Genomic DNA, 13996 nt, shown 5'->3' with positions numbered 1-13996 from the left:
CCCTGCCCTCATCCCTTTCTCTGGAGTTTGCTCCCTCCCTCACACAGCCTGCTCAGTCACCAGCTGGGCAGCTAGGTGACATCACCTCCCACCATCTGGTCTGACCTCGGCAGCAGGCGACTGGGAGGACCTCCTGAGGCTACAGAGGTCCCATCTCTACCTGCCTCCGCAATCCCCAGCTTGTCGTGACGTGGTGGCCAGGTGTGGAGAAGACCCAGGCAGCCTTGGTGGGGTGGGTTCAAGCCCCTTCCCCATGTGTATCTTGGAGTACATGGCCAAGCTGCTAATAGAGTGCCAGCAGTTTCTCAGCAGGCCTCTCACCCACCTCTTGGGGTCTATGCCCCTCCAACAAAGCAGGGGTTCCTCATCCTCAAAATCAGGGGCGGGGTCAGTCCCTAAAGCTATTTTGTACCTCCAGGCAGCAGCTGCCTTCCAAGGTCTGACACTGTCTGGCATGGCAGGCTTTCCTTGAGGTCCCAGCTTAGATTCCTCTGCTCCTTGGCTCCAGGGGTTCCTTCTTCCCCAGCTCCCAGTCGGTTTGAGGAGGGCTCCCCTAAACCTTCCTTAACCCCAACAGGGGCCTCAACTCCTCCCCAGTGGGCCCGTTCACCAGGATCACTCCTACATTCCACACTGGGCTGCTTCATCTTCCTTCCATCTCCCTCAGCCTTCCTTTCCTGGGAGCTTGTAGAGCTTGTGGCATCCTGGAAGTCCACACGGGGTCCAGACAGGAACCCCGACTCCACACCCTGTCAGCCTGACTTCAGGGACATAGCTAGGGCCTGAGTCATGGGGTCATCAGGCAGGTTAGACACAGGTCAACGCCCCACACCCCCACACTCTCACACCCGCTCCCAAGCCTCTGCCTCCACTCGCCTACCCTCTACACACTGGCCTGGGGGCCTGGGGCAGCCTGGTTCCCACCCAAGGATGGTGAGAAAGAGGGTATCCCAGCAGTTGCCTCCCCAACACACTCCCAACCAGCCCCTGGGTCTCCCCACTGGTGACCCTGTGTCCCTGTCCTATCTGAGGATGGGCTGCAGCGAGAGAGCTGCAAAGGGCCCCCCCACACACACACACCCAGAGGCGGCGGGCCCAGCAGGTTTTTCAGGTCTGCCCTTCTGACACCACAGCCGAAAAAGAAATTCCTGGCTGTAATGACTGTTTACGACCAAGACACCTCACCTGGGTGGCACCCCAACACCTCAGTGGGACCCCCATTTCTACATCCTGCCATCTCTGGAGCAAATAACAACTCCTGATGTATTGGACTGTTCCCCACACTGCCCGAGAGGTTCCCCTGGGGCCCCCTCTAGGGAAACAGATAGAGATGGTGGGCAGATAGGTGTGGGAGGCAGTTTCCCAATACCCCAGTCTTCGCTTTCCTAGGGGGCTGAGCCCCGGTTTGAAGGAGGGCAGGGGCGACCCCGGGAGTGGAGGAAGGGGGACAGGAAGTAGGGGGGAGTGGAGAAGGGGCACTCTTCTGCTAATAGGGTGCCAGCTTCTCCTCTCTCCCATCCCTTCCCCTCATCCACTTTCAGCAAGGAACTGGCTTCATGCCAGGAAAGGAAATTGGGCATTTTAGGCTTTGCCCCTTTAGCCAGGCCCTCCTTCCTGGTTGTACCTCTCACACAAACCTCGCTCTCTCTGGCAGGGAACTTCAGTATACCCATGCCCTTCTCCCTCACCCCTTGCCCCTGGTCCCACTGCTCCCGGGTGCTCACCAGTCAGAGAGGTGCTGCGGGGTAGCCTCAGGTACCTCAAAAAAAAAAAGTTGCTTCGACCAGGCCCTGCTCCCTCTGGTAGTGGCAATAAGTGGTGAGCCCAGTGGCAGATGCCTAGGCCACCTCCCACTAGGTAATGGCCCAGCCTACCTGGCCAAGGACTGGGCCAGCCCATACCTTTTAACCCTTGCCTGCCTGACACCAGGGCTTGGGTCACCCTTAAGAGCTGTCTTAGAGTCATGTCTCCCCCGGGAGTCCAGCACGGCCAAGAAAAGAGCCTAAGCCTTCCCCCTTACCCCATATACCTAGCAGAGGACCGAGGAGGAAGGGCTAATGGGCGTGGGAGTGGTAGCTGCCCAGGTGCCCAGAATCGACTCTGCCCACCCTAGGAGCCAAAGGCTGGAGGTCTGGGGAGAGGCTAAGCACACAGAAGGACTTGGGTGTACACTGGGTGTGTGTCTCTTGTGGCAGCACCCATCACTTTCTGGAGACCCCTTACCCTTTCCTCCCAAGGCGAGGCAGGTGTGGGAGAAGGTCGGAAGGCAATTCCCACCCTCGTTGAGGTAACAGTTTCCCAAAGTGGTCCACTTTTCTAAGAGAGACCCTGTCTCAGGACCCTACAACCTTCTGCAGCTTCACAAGAAATCATCCTAGCAAAGGGCAGAAACACACCAGTGGTTTAACCACCCCCCTGACACCTACACACCTGAGAGGATGGCACAGACCCAGCTCCACAGAGCCAGCTTGGAGAGATGAAAGCGGCTCCCCCCCACCCCCAGCACAGGTGAAGAGGCCCAACTCTGATCACAGAGGCGTGAGAGCAGCTACAATCAGAACTGCAGGGGCAGGGTGCTGGATTGAAGGTTGACAGAGGCAACTCCTGCAGGGGAGGAGGAGCCGGGGTGGTTCACACTTCATAGCCAGGCTGGGTCTCCCCCACCCCCTGGGGCATTTCTGGCCAGGAGTCAAGGAAATGGGAGGCTATCAGTCTCTGCGATGGACCGATGGACCAACTGTTTCCCCCACACCACCACCTGGGCTTTGGGCCTGCCATGGCACACCCCATACACATCCTGAGCTCCATTAGGGACCATCTGCTCTGTGACCTCAGGGCCCAAGCCCAGCCCAGGCCCCGACAGCAGCCCACGCTGTGATGTGAAAGAGCAGAGTGAGGAAAGCTCCCTCCCCACTTGACAGGTGGGCCCAGGCTAGAAATGAACTTGCTCTGTATCAGCAACGCCCCATGTGCACGCTACAGGCCTCCTGCTACCCTGCCCACCTTTCTTCCTGGCTGTGAGATTTCTGGCATGGGACACAAAGGCCACTTTCATCACCCCCCTTCTCCCTCTCCTTACTGCCTGGGGCTGATGGAGCCACAAGCTGGGCAGCTGGGTGTTGGTGAGGAGTGTCCTCTCAGCCATGGCCCCCCACCCTCCGTCTTGTGGGACACCAAGGATGCTCAGAAGGGGGATGTTTATAAAATCAGGGCAGAGAGGGACAGGGTATCTGGCCAGGAATGCAGACTGAGTCTCAAGGCTTAGGTTTCCGCATCTGGAAAACAGGTAAATGGCGCAAACACAGCCAAGCAACGGAGGCCAAAGTAACTTTGGAAGACTTTCCAAAATGCAAGGAAACTCACACCATGTCATTCACAATTGCTAATAACTACATAATGAACTCAGGCAGAGGTGGGTTGGGGTGAGAGTAAGGAGGGAAGAGCAGGTAACTGGGGCTCTTGGGTGAGGCAGGCCGGAGTCACCCACACACATCATTGGCTTGGTCCATGACTTTTAACACCCCCCACAAGACAAAGATGGGCACAATAAAGGACAGAAATGGCACGGAACTAACAAAAGCAGAAGATATTAAGAAGAGGTGGCAAGAATACACTAAAGAACTATATAAAAAAGATCTTCATGACCCAGATAACCACGATGGTGGGATCACTCACCTAAAGCCAGACATCCTGGAGTGTGAAGTCAAGTGGGCCTTAGGAAGCATCACTACCAACAAAGCTAGTGGAGGTGATGGAATTCCAGTTGAGCTATTTCAAATCCTAAAAGATGATGCTGTGATAAGTGCTGCACTCAACATGTCAGCAAATTTGGAAAACTCAGCAGTGTTCTCAGGACTGGAAAAGGTCAATTTCGTTCCAATCCCAAAGAAAGGCAATACCAAAGAATGCTCAAACCACTGCACAATTGCCCTCATCTCACACGCTAGCAAAGTAATGCTCAAAATTCCACAAGCTGGACTTCAACAGTACGTGAACTGTGAACTTCCAGGTGTTCAAGCTGGATTTAGAAAAGGCAGAGGAACCAGAGATAAAATTGCCAACATCCGTTGGATCAAGAAAAAGCAAGAGAGTTCCAGAAAAACATCTATTTCTGCTTTAGTGACTACACCAAAGCCTTTGACTGTGTGGATCACAACAAACTGTGGAAAATTCTTAAAGAGATGGGAATACCAGACCACCTGATCTGCCTCCTGAGAAATCTGTATGCAGGTCAAGAAGCAACAGTTAGAACTGGACATGGAACAACAGACTGGTTCCAAATCGGGAAAGGAGTACGTCAAGGCTGTACATTGTCACCCTGAATATTTAATTTATATGCAGAGTACATCATGAGAAATGCTGGAGTGGATGAAGCACAAGCTGGAATCAAGATTCATGGAAGAAATATCAATAACCTCAGATATGCAGATGACACCACCCTTATGGCAGAAAGTGAGGAAGAACTAAAGAGCCTCTTGATGAAAGTGAAAGAGGAGAGTGAAAAAGTTGGCTTAAAACTCAACATTCAGAAAACTAAGATCATGGCATCTGGTTCCATCACTTCACGGCAAACAGATGGGGAAACAATGGAAACAGTGACAGACTTTATTTTTGGGGGGTCTAAAATCACTGCAGATGGTGACTGCAGCCATGAAATTAAAAGATGCTTGCTCCTGGGAAGAAAAGTTATGACCAACCTAGACAGCATATTAAAAAGTAGAGACATTACTTTGCCAACAAAGGTCTGTCTAGTCAAAGGTTTGGTTTTTCCAGTAGTCATGTATGGATGAGAGAGTTAGACTATAAAGAAAGATGAATGCCAAAGAATTGATACTTTTGAACTGTGGTGTTGAAGAAGGCTCTTGAGAGTCCCCTGGACTGCAAGGAGATCCAACCAGTCCATCCTAAAGGAAATCAGTCCTGAATATTCATTGGAAGGACTGATGCTGAAGCTGAAACTCCAATACTTTGGCCACTTGATGGGAAGAACTGACTCGTTGGAAAAGACCCTGATTCTGGGAAAGATTGAAGGCAGGAGGAGAAGGGGATGACAGAGGATGAGATGGTTGGATGGCACCACCGACTCAATGGACATGAGTTTGAGCAAGCTCCGGGAGTTGGTGATGGACAGGGAAGCCTGGCGAGCTGCAGTCCCTGGGGTCGCAAAGAGTTGGACATGACTGAGGGACTGAACTGAACTGAGAAGACAACCACCTCTAAGCCCCACCCCAGTGGGGACCTGAGCCTCCTGTGGCCTCTTCCTGTAGGGCTAGCAAGTGGTGAGTCTGGGATTCAACTCAGCTCTGCTACTGCCTGGCTGTGTGACTGCTTGGACAAGTCACTCAACTTCTCTGTAACTCAACGTCTTCATCTGTAAAATGGGGGTGATGACAGCAGTATGTAACTCACAGGGTGACTGTGAGCATGACATGAGCTAAGACATCCAAAGCTTGCTTGGGACAGTTTAGTACAGCCTGGCCCATGGTAAGTGGTCAATATGTGTATGTAATATGTCATACATAATTGTTTCCTCCCAGTCTAAACTCAGGAATCAAATACACACACACATACACACACACACACACACACACACACACATTTCAGCCTCAAAACCCTCCCTACTTGCCGCCCAAATATAGAACCCTCTCTACTTGCCAAACGAGACATATTTGAAACAGAGCTGTTTTTCCTCATTATCCAGCCTCTCCTTACTCAACATCAAAAATGCAGGAACCAAATATATTCAGAAAAATTGCCTGAACTCTCACTATCCAAACACAGGAAGTGAATGGACTTTGATACATTTCTCAAATAGGACTCAATCTCTGAGCTGTCCTTTTCCTTTTTCACACTTTCCCTTTTCCTCTTTCTCATTCTCTGAGCTTTCCTTACTCACCAGGCAAAATAACAGGAACCAAACATATTTCCATAACGAGATGCCCTTACTATCCCAATCCTTGTCACTGGAGCACAGGAAAATTAGTAGATCTGAACACATTTCTAAGTTAAAGCCATTATCCTTCACTACCTGAACTCTCCCTACTCAATATGTAAAATGCTAAAACAAAATACCTTCAGATAACTTAGTATCTTTCACTGTCTGAACTATTCAAACTCTCCTCTCAGAACTTGGGTACCAAATACACTAGGATAGCGAGAGATGTCTGTGTTGTCATTAACAGGTTTAGATAAATGAAACAGGTCCATTATTTCATTATTCAAACTCTCACTATTCTCTATGACAAATACAGGAATAAAACAGAATTGAATGACATGTTACCTCCTCACTACTCAAATTCTCCTTGTCTGTCCTCAAAATCAAGGAGATTCAGACAGTGAGAGAACTTCGTATTTTTCTTGTTGTTATTACTGTCACTACTGGATGGGCCTGATTCTAACAGAGACCCCCACCACACACCCAATACACACAGACTTGCCCGCAGAGGTAGGATGGACTTAGCATCAAGATTTGTATTGTTTCCTGCTGAGAGGAAAAGGATAAACTCCTGCCTGCATCCTACCTCTACCAAGCCCTGAAGCCTCTGGCCTAGAATGGACTTTTTTCAGGCCAGGAAAGCAGGGATCATTGCACCCAGGATCAAGACCAGGAGATGGGGATAACATGACCTAGCAAACTCACATCAGCCCCCAACCTAGCAAGGTTGGAAACATGACCCAGACGTTACAGACTCCCAGAGAGTCACTGAATAATTTAGGGCACTCTTTCACACTTGGGGAGTTGGGGGACACAGGAACAGTTGCATGCCCTCCTGGGGCAGGGAGAGAAATGCAATTTCTGTGTGAGATGACTGGGTGGGGGATGAGAGAAATCACATGTGAAAACTCCCTCAGTCGCAGGGGGCCCACAAGGTTGTTTGCTATTTATTTGCTCATGCTAAGAAAAGCTTCTGGGATCAATTTCCGAGATAATGGGTACAGTGGAACCTCCAAGTTCAAGGGGAGGGTATAATGGGACCCCTGTCCTTCTGGGCTCAGAGGAGATGGAAAGTGGATGTTATGAAGAAGGGAGATCTGAATGGCATGGAAGGGCATGGTAAGGGGCAGAATAGGGGCCTGGGGTTGGGACAGGATGAAGGGACAGAACAGGAAGGAGTATAGGGAACAAAACAGAATCAGAGTCATTGTAAGATGGAGGTCAAAAGATAAGACAGAGAAGGAGCCAGGACACTGGCCAGAGAATGGGACAGAGTGAGGTGCAGGACAAAGGCCAGAGAATAAGTAGGGGACAAAAGGGCAGGGCAGGGATCAGGATCAGTATAAAAGGGCAGTCAGAAGACATGATGGAGGACAGGCCAAGACAGTAGTCAAGGAAGAGGGTAGGGAAAAGGGCAGGTTCAGGATGGAGGTAAGGAACAGGAAAAGATCTGGACAGATGAGGATGGGAACGAGGACAGTAGTGGACCTAGGGAAGACAATGGAAAACAGCATAGATTTGGGGGCAGGGGCATGGCAGGAGGCAAGAGGGAGAGTCTAAAGGTGATGGGCCAGGATGATGTTCAGGAGTCAGGAAGGGGACCTGGGGGAGAAAGTACAGAAGTCAGAGGTTGGGAATCAGGACAGACCTGGATCAGACTGGAGTTTAGCAGACAGGACATGACTGGTACGGGTCCAGAGACTGGACTAGAGTTTAGGGAACAGGCACGTGAAGCATCAGGACAAAAACTGGGGTGATCAAGACAAGGCAAGATGAGCTTCGGGGATGGAACAGGGTCAGGTAAGGATCTGGGGTCAGGTCAAGGATGCTTCGGGGTCAGGACTGGATTTAGGGGGGGCAAAACAAAGGTTGAGGATCACACCAGGCCAGAATATGGTTAGTCAGGGGTCAGTCCAGAGGTCCTTGGGCCAAAACTGGCAGGGGTTCCAGATTTAAAAAGATGTAGCCAGGTAAGTCAGGGGTCGAGGGGGAGACCACGGAGTCAGAGGTCAGGGGTGCGAGCGCAGGTACGTCGCTGGTCAGCATTCCCTGGCCTTCACCCCACCCTGTCTCCTCTTTTCCAACCCCAAGCCGGCTTTACTCACCTAGTGTCCGCGCCCGCGGCGTGGGCGGTGTCGGTGCAGGCAATGGGAGGGGGGGCGTCCCCCTCCCTCGCTGCCCCCAGCTCGTCCCCGGGCTCCTGCCTACTCCCTTTCCGCGCCCTGCCCGCGGGCCGCGTTCGGCCGCGCGACTGTGAGCCGTGGGGGCCAGACTGGGGACGCGGGGAGGGTAGGAGAGGAGTACCCGCTTTGCCGCGGGCGGTAGACCCCGGCCCCCCACCTTCAACTCGGGTCGGTCGGCTCCCGGCTGCACCTCCACCTCCACCTCCGCCGCTGAGCGCGAGCCTGGAGGGGCGGGGTCGGGGGGGAGACGGGGAGCGGGGCGCGAGACCACAGCAGCGGCAGAGTCCGAGTGCGCAGGCGCTAGTTCGGGTCTTCGATTTTCCTGCCGTGGGAGCGCCAGGAGCGAACCAGCTCGGGGCGCGTGCGCACACGCTTTCTCGAGGCCGTGGAGCTTTCTCATACCGAGGCCACGCCCCCTCAGTGATCAGACTAGTGTCCTCTCACCCCAAGTCACCCCTCAACGAACACCCCAGACTTCCTTCTGTCAGCCGCCAGCACACCTCTGAATTCCCCCAAATGCCCTGTGTGCCCCAAATGCACTCCAAACCACATTCCACATCTCCCAAATTGTATCCCCAAACTATTGTCCATTGATCCCAAAGCAGTACCCCAAATCTACCTCCCTTGAACACCCAAGCTGCACGAATAAGCTACCCCAAGTTGTTCCCCCAACCATCTACAATCAGCCCTGAAACTCTGAGTGTCCAAAGAGCACTTCCAAATCACACTCATCTCCCCCCAGTATGCACCCAAAACACCCTGCATTGACCCTAAACCACTCTCCATGTACCCCTCTAACCATACTATTTTGACCCCCAGATGGCACTCAAGCCAATCCAAACATTCTCAACTACCTTTGGATGTGACCTTCACCTGCACCCCAAATCAATTCTAACAGTCACCAGCTCTAACTCCAAACTCCCTACCACCACCAAACCTTTCACTGACCAACCCCACTCCCAGCAAAACTAACTTCCGAAGCCCCAACACTATTCCATATACTCCCAACTACTCAAAGTGAGATTCCCCCAACTGCACTTCAAACTATCCTCTACACCTTCTCCATCTCCAAATCATACTCCACTGATCCAGACTCTGACCCCAGAGCACTCTCCAACAGTCCTCAACAATATCTCCAAATGATCACTAACTTTCTTTCTGCAGTTCCTTCAAATCATACTCTAGTGACCCCAAATGTGTCCCTCAAGCCTTCTAATGACTCTTATCCACACCCTAAATCATTCTTCAGTGACCCTATTATATTAAAGAGCATCCTTCAGTGATCTTTTCTTAAAACAGCTTAATTGAGGTATAATTTGGATACAAAAAAAGTCACTGAAAAAACGTGGTCCACTGGAGAAGGAAATGACAAACCACTTTAGTATTCTTGCCTTGAGAACCCCACGAACAGCATGAAAAGGCAAAAAGATAGGAAACTGAAAGATGAACTCCCCAGGTCAGTAGGGGCCCAATATGCTATGCGAGATCAGTGGAGAAATAACTCCAGAAAGAATGAAGACACAGAGCCAAAGCAAAAACAACACAACAGTTGTAGATGTGACTGGTGATGGAAGTAAAGACTGATGCTGTAAACAGCAATATTGCATAGGAATCTGGAATGTTAGGTCCATGAATCAAGGCAAATTGGAAGTGGTCAAACAGGAGATGGCAAGAGTAAGCATCAACATTTTAGGAATCAGTGAACTAAAATGGACTGGAATGGGTGAATTTAACTCAGATGACCATTATATCTACTAGTGTGGGCAAGAATCCCTTAGAAGAAATGGAGTAGTTATCATAGTAAACAAGAGTCTGAAATGCAGTACTTGGATGCAATCTCAAAAACAACAGAATGACCTCTGTCCATTTCCAAGGCAAACCATTCAAATTCACGGTAATCCAAGTCTATGCCCTGACCAGTAATGCTGAAGAAGCTGAAGTTGAACGGTTCTATGAAGACCTACAAGACCCTCTAGAACTAACACCCAAAAAAGATGTCCTTTTAATTATAGGGGACTGGAATGCAAAAGTAGGAAGTCAAGAGATACCTGGAGTAACAGGCAAATGTGGCCTTGGAGTACAGAATGAAGCAGGGCAAAAGCTAATAGAGTTCTGCCAAGAGAACACACTGGTCATAGCAAACACCCTCTTCCAACAACACAAGAGAAGACTCTACACATGGACATCATCAGATGGTCAATACCAAAATCAGACTGATCATCTTCTTTGCAGCGAAAGATGGAGAAGCTCTATATAGTCAGCAAAAACAAGACTGGAAGCTGACTGTGGCTCAGATCATGAACTCCTTATTGCCAAATTCAGACGTAAATTGAAGAAAGTAGGGAAAACCACTAGACCATTCAGGTATGACCTAAATCAAATCCCTTATGATTATACAGTGGAAGTGAAAAATAGATTCAAGAGATTAGATATGATAGACAGAGTGCCTGAAGAACTATGGACAGAGGTTCATGACATTGTTCAAGAGGCAATGATCAAGACCATCCCCAAGAAAAAGAAATGCAAAAAGGCAAAATGGCTGTCTGAGGAGGCCTTAAAAATAGCTGAGAAAAGTAGAGGAGCTAAAGGCAAAGGAGAAAAGGAAAGATATACCCATGTGAATGCAGAGTTCCAAAGAATAGCAAGGAGAGATAAGAAAGCCTTCCTCAGTAATCAATGCAAAGAAATAGAGGAAAACAATAGAATGGGAAAGACTAGAGATCTCTTCAAGAAAATTAGAGATACCAAGGGAAGAATTTCATTCAAAGATGGGCACAATAAAGGACAGAAATGGTATGGACCTAACAGAAGCAGAAGATATTAAGAAGAGGTGGCAAGAATACACAGAAGAACTATATAAAAAAGATCTTCATGACCCAGATAACCATGATGGTGTGACCACTCACCTAGAGCCAGGCATCCTAAAGTGTGAACTCAAGTGGGCCTTAGGAAGAATCACTACCAACAAAGCTAGTGGAGGTGATGAAATTCCAGTTGAGCTATATCAAATCCTACAAGATGATGCTGTGAAAAGTGCTGCACTCAGTTCAGTTCAGTTCAGTCGCTCAGTCGTGTCCGACTCTTTGCGACCCCATAAATTGCAGCATGCCAGGCCTCTCTGTCCATCACCAACCCCCGGAGTCTACCCAAACCCATGTCCATCGAGTCGGTGATGCCATCCAACCATCTCATCCTCCATCGTCCCCTTCTCCTCCCGCCCCCAATCCTACCCAGCATTAGGGTCTTTTCCAATGAGTCAACTCTTCGCATGAGGTGGCCAAAGTATTGGAGTTTCAGCTTCAACATCAGACCTTCCAATGAACACCCAGGATTGATCTCTTTTAGGATGGATTGATTGGATCTCCTTGCAGTCCAAGGGACTCTCAAGAGTCTTCTCCAACACCACAGTTCAAAAGCATTAATTCCACAGCACACAGCTTTCTTCACCGTCCAACTCTCACATCCATACATGACCACTGGAAAAACCATAGCCTTCACTAGACGGACTTTTGTTGGCAAAGTAATGTCCCTGCTTTTAAATATGCTATCTAGGTTGGCCATAACCTTCCTTCTAAGGAGTAAGCGTCTTTTAATTTCATGGCTGCAATCACCATCAGCAGTGATTTTGGAGCCCAAGAAAATAAAGTCTGACACTGTTTCCACTGTTTCCCCATCTATTTCCCATGAAATGATGGGACCAGATGCCATGATCTTAGTTTTCTGAATGTTGAGCTTTAAGCCAACTTTTTCACTCTCCTCTTTCACCTTCATCAAGAGGCTCTTTAGTTGTTCTTCATTTTCTGCCATAAGGGTGGTGTCATCTGCATATCTGAGGTTATTGATATTTCTCCTGGCAGTCTTGATTCCAGCTTGTGTTTCTTCCAGCCCAGCGTTCCTCATGATGTACTCTGCATATAAGTTAAATAAGCAGGGTGACAATATACAGCCTTGACGTACTCCTTTTCCTATTTGGAACCAGTCTGTTGTTCCATGTCCAGTTCTAACTGTTGCTTCGTGACCTGCATACAGGTTTCTCAAGAGACAGGTCAGATGGTCTGGTATTCCCATCTCTTTCAGAATTTTCCACAGTTTATTGTGATCCACACAGTCAAAGGCTTTGGCATAGTCAATAAAGCAGAAATAGATGTTTTTCTGGAACTCTCTTGCTTTTTCGATGATCCAGCGGATATTGGCAATTTGATCTCTGGTTCCTCTGCCTTTTCTAAAACCAGCTTGAACATCTGGAAGTTCACGGTTCACGTATTGCTGAAGCCTGGCTTGGAGAATTTTGAGCATTACTTTACTAGCATGTGAGATGAGTGGTAGTTTGTGCGGTAGTTTGAGCATTCTTTGGCATTGCCTTTCTTTGGGATTGGAACGAAGACTAACCTCTTCCAGTCCTGTGGCCACTGCTGAGTTTTCCAGATTTGCTGGCATATTGAGTGCAGCACTTTCACAGCATCACCTTTGAGGATTTGAAATAGCTCAACTGGAATTTAATCACCTCCACTAGCTTTGTTCGTAGTGATGCTTTCTAAGGCCCACTTGACTTCCCATTCCAGGATGTCTGGCTCTAGGTGAGTGATCACACCATCGTAATTATCTGGGTCATGAAGATCTTTTTTGTACAGTTCTTCTGTGTATTCTTGCCACCTCTTCTTAATATCTTCTGCTTCTGTTAGGTCCATACCATTTCTGTCCTTTATCGAGCCTATCTTTGCATGAAATGTTCCTTTGGTATCTCTAATTTTCTTGAAGAGATCTCTAGTCTTTCCCAATCTGTTGTTTTCCTCTATTTCTTTGCACTGATCACTGCACTCAACACGCCAACAAATTTGGAAAACTCAGCAGTGGTCTCAGGACTGGAAAAGGTCAATTTTCATTCCAATCCCAAAGAAAGGCAATGCCAAAGAATGCTCAAACCACTGCACAATTGCACTCATCTCACACGTTAGCAAAGTAATGCTCAAAATTCTCCAAGCTGGCTTCAACAGTATGTGAACCATGAACTTCCAGGTGTTCAAGCTGGATTTAGAAAAGGCAGAGGAACCAGAGATGAAATTGCCAACATCCGTTGGATCAAGAAAAAGCAAGAGAGTTCCAGAAAAACATCTACGTCTGTTTATTGACTATGCCAAAGCTTTTGACTGTGTGGATCACAACAAATTGTGGAAAATTCTTAAAGAGATGGGAATACCAGACCACCTGACCTGCCTCCTAAGAAATCTGTATGCAAGTCAGGAAGTAATAGTTAGACATGGAACAACAAACTTGTTCCAAAATTGGGAAAAGAGTATGTCAAGGCTGTACATTGTCACCCTGATTATTTAACTTATATGCAGAGTTCATCATGAGAAATGCTGGAGTGGATGAAGCACAAGCTGGAATCAAGATTGCTAGGAGAAATAACAATAACTTCAGATATGCAGATATCAGCATCCTTATGGCAGAAAGTGAGGAAGAACTAAAGAGCCTCTTGATGAAAGTGAAAGAGGAGAGTGAAAAAGTTGGCTTAAAACTCAACATTCAGAAAACTAAGATCATGGCATCTGGTTCCATCACTTCAGGCAAACAGATGGGGAAACAATGGAAACAGTGACAGACTTTATTTTGGGGGGGTCCAAAATCACTGCAGATGGTGACTGCAGCCATGAAATTAAAAGACGCTTGCTCCTGGGAAGAAAAGTTATGACCAACCTAGACAGCATATTAAAAAGCAGAGACATTACTTTGCCAACAAAGGTCTGTCTAGTCAAAGGTTTGGTTTTTCCAGTAGTCATGTATGGATGTGAGAGTTGGAGTATAAAGAAAGATGAGTGCCGAAGAACTGATGTTTTTGAACTGCGGTGTTGGAGAAGGCTCTTGAGAGTCCCCTGGA

The 13996-nt window shown here is 48.5% G+C and overlaps 1 protein-coding gene across 5 annotated transcripts in view; it reads right to left on the bottom strand.

The window, feature by feature from the left end:
• CCDC120 (coiled-coil domain containing 120) overlaps positions 1-13996 on the bottom strand; it is a 30743-nt gene that overhangs the window by 8127 nt on the left and 8620 nt on the right. For 2 of the 5 annotated variants that reach the window (XM_081564835.1, XM_081564840.1), the window contains exon 1: positions 8041-8411. The exons of 1 other annotated variant lie outside the window; for it this stretch is intronic. The gene's annotated coding sequence lies outside the window, so the exon portion shown is untranslated. Of the gene's footprint in view, positions 1-8040; positions 8478-13996 lie in introns of those variants that run through there. 2 more of the 5 variants (XM_081564837.1, XM_081564838.1) reach the window with 2 other exon arrangements.

The sequence above is a fragment of the Giraffa tippelskirchi genome, chromosome X (genome assembly GCF_054371585.1).
Source record: "Giraffa tippelskirchi isolate mGirTip1 chromosome X, T2T-mGirTip1v1.2.pri, whole genome shotgun sequence".
Classification (NCBI taxonomy): Eukaryota; Metazoa; Chordata; class Mammalia; order Artiodactyla; family Giraffidae; genus Giraffa; species Giraffa tippelskirchi.
This window is presented reverse-complemented; position numbering and strand designations above follow the sequence as displayed.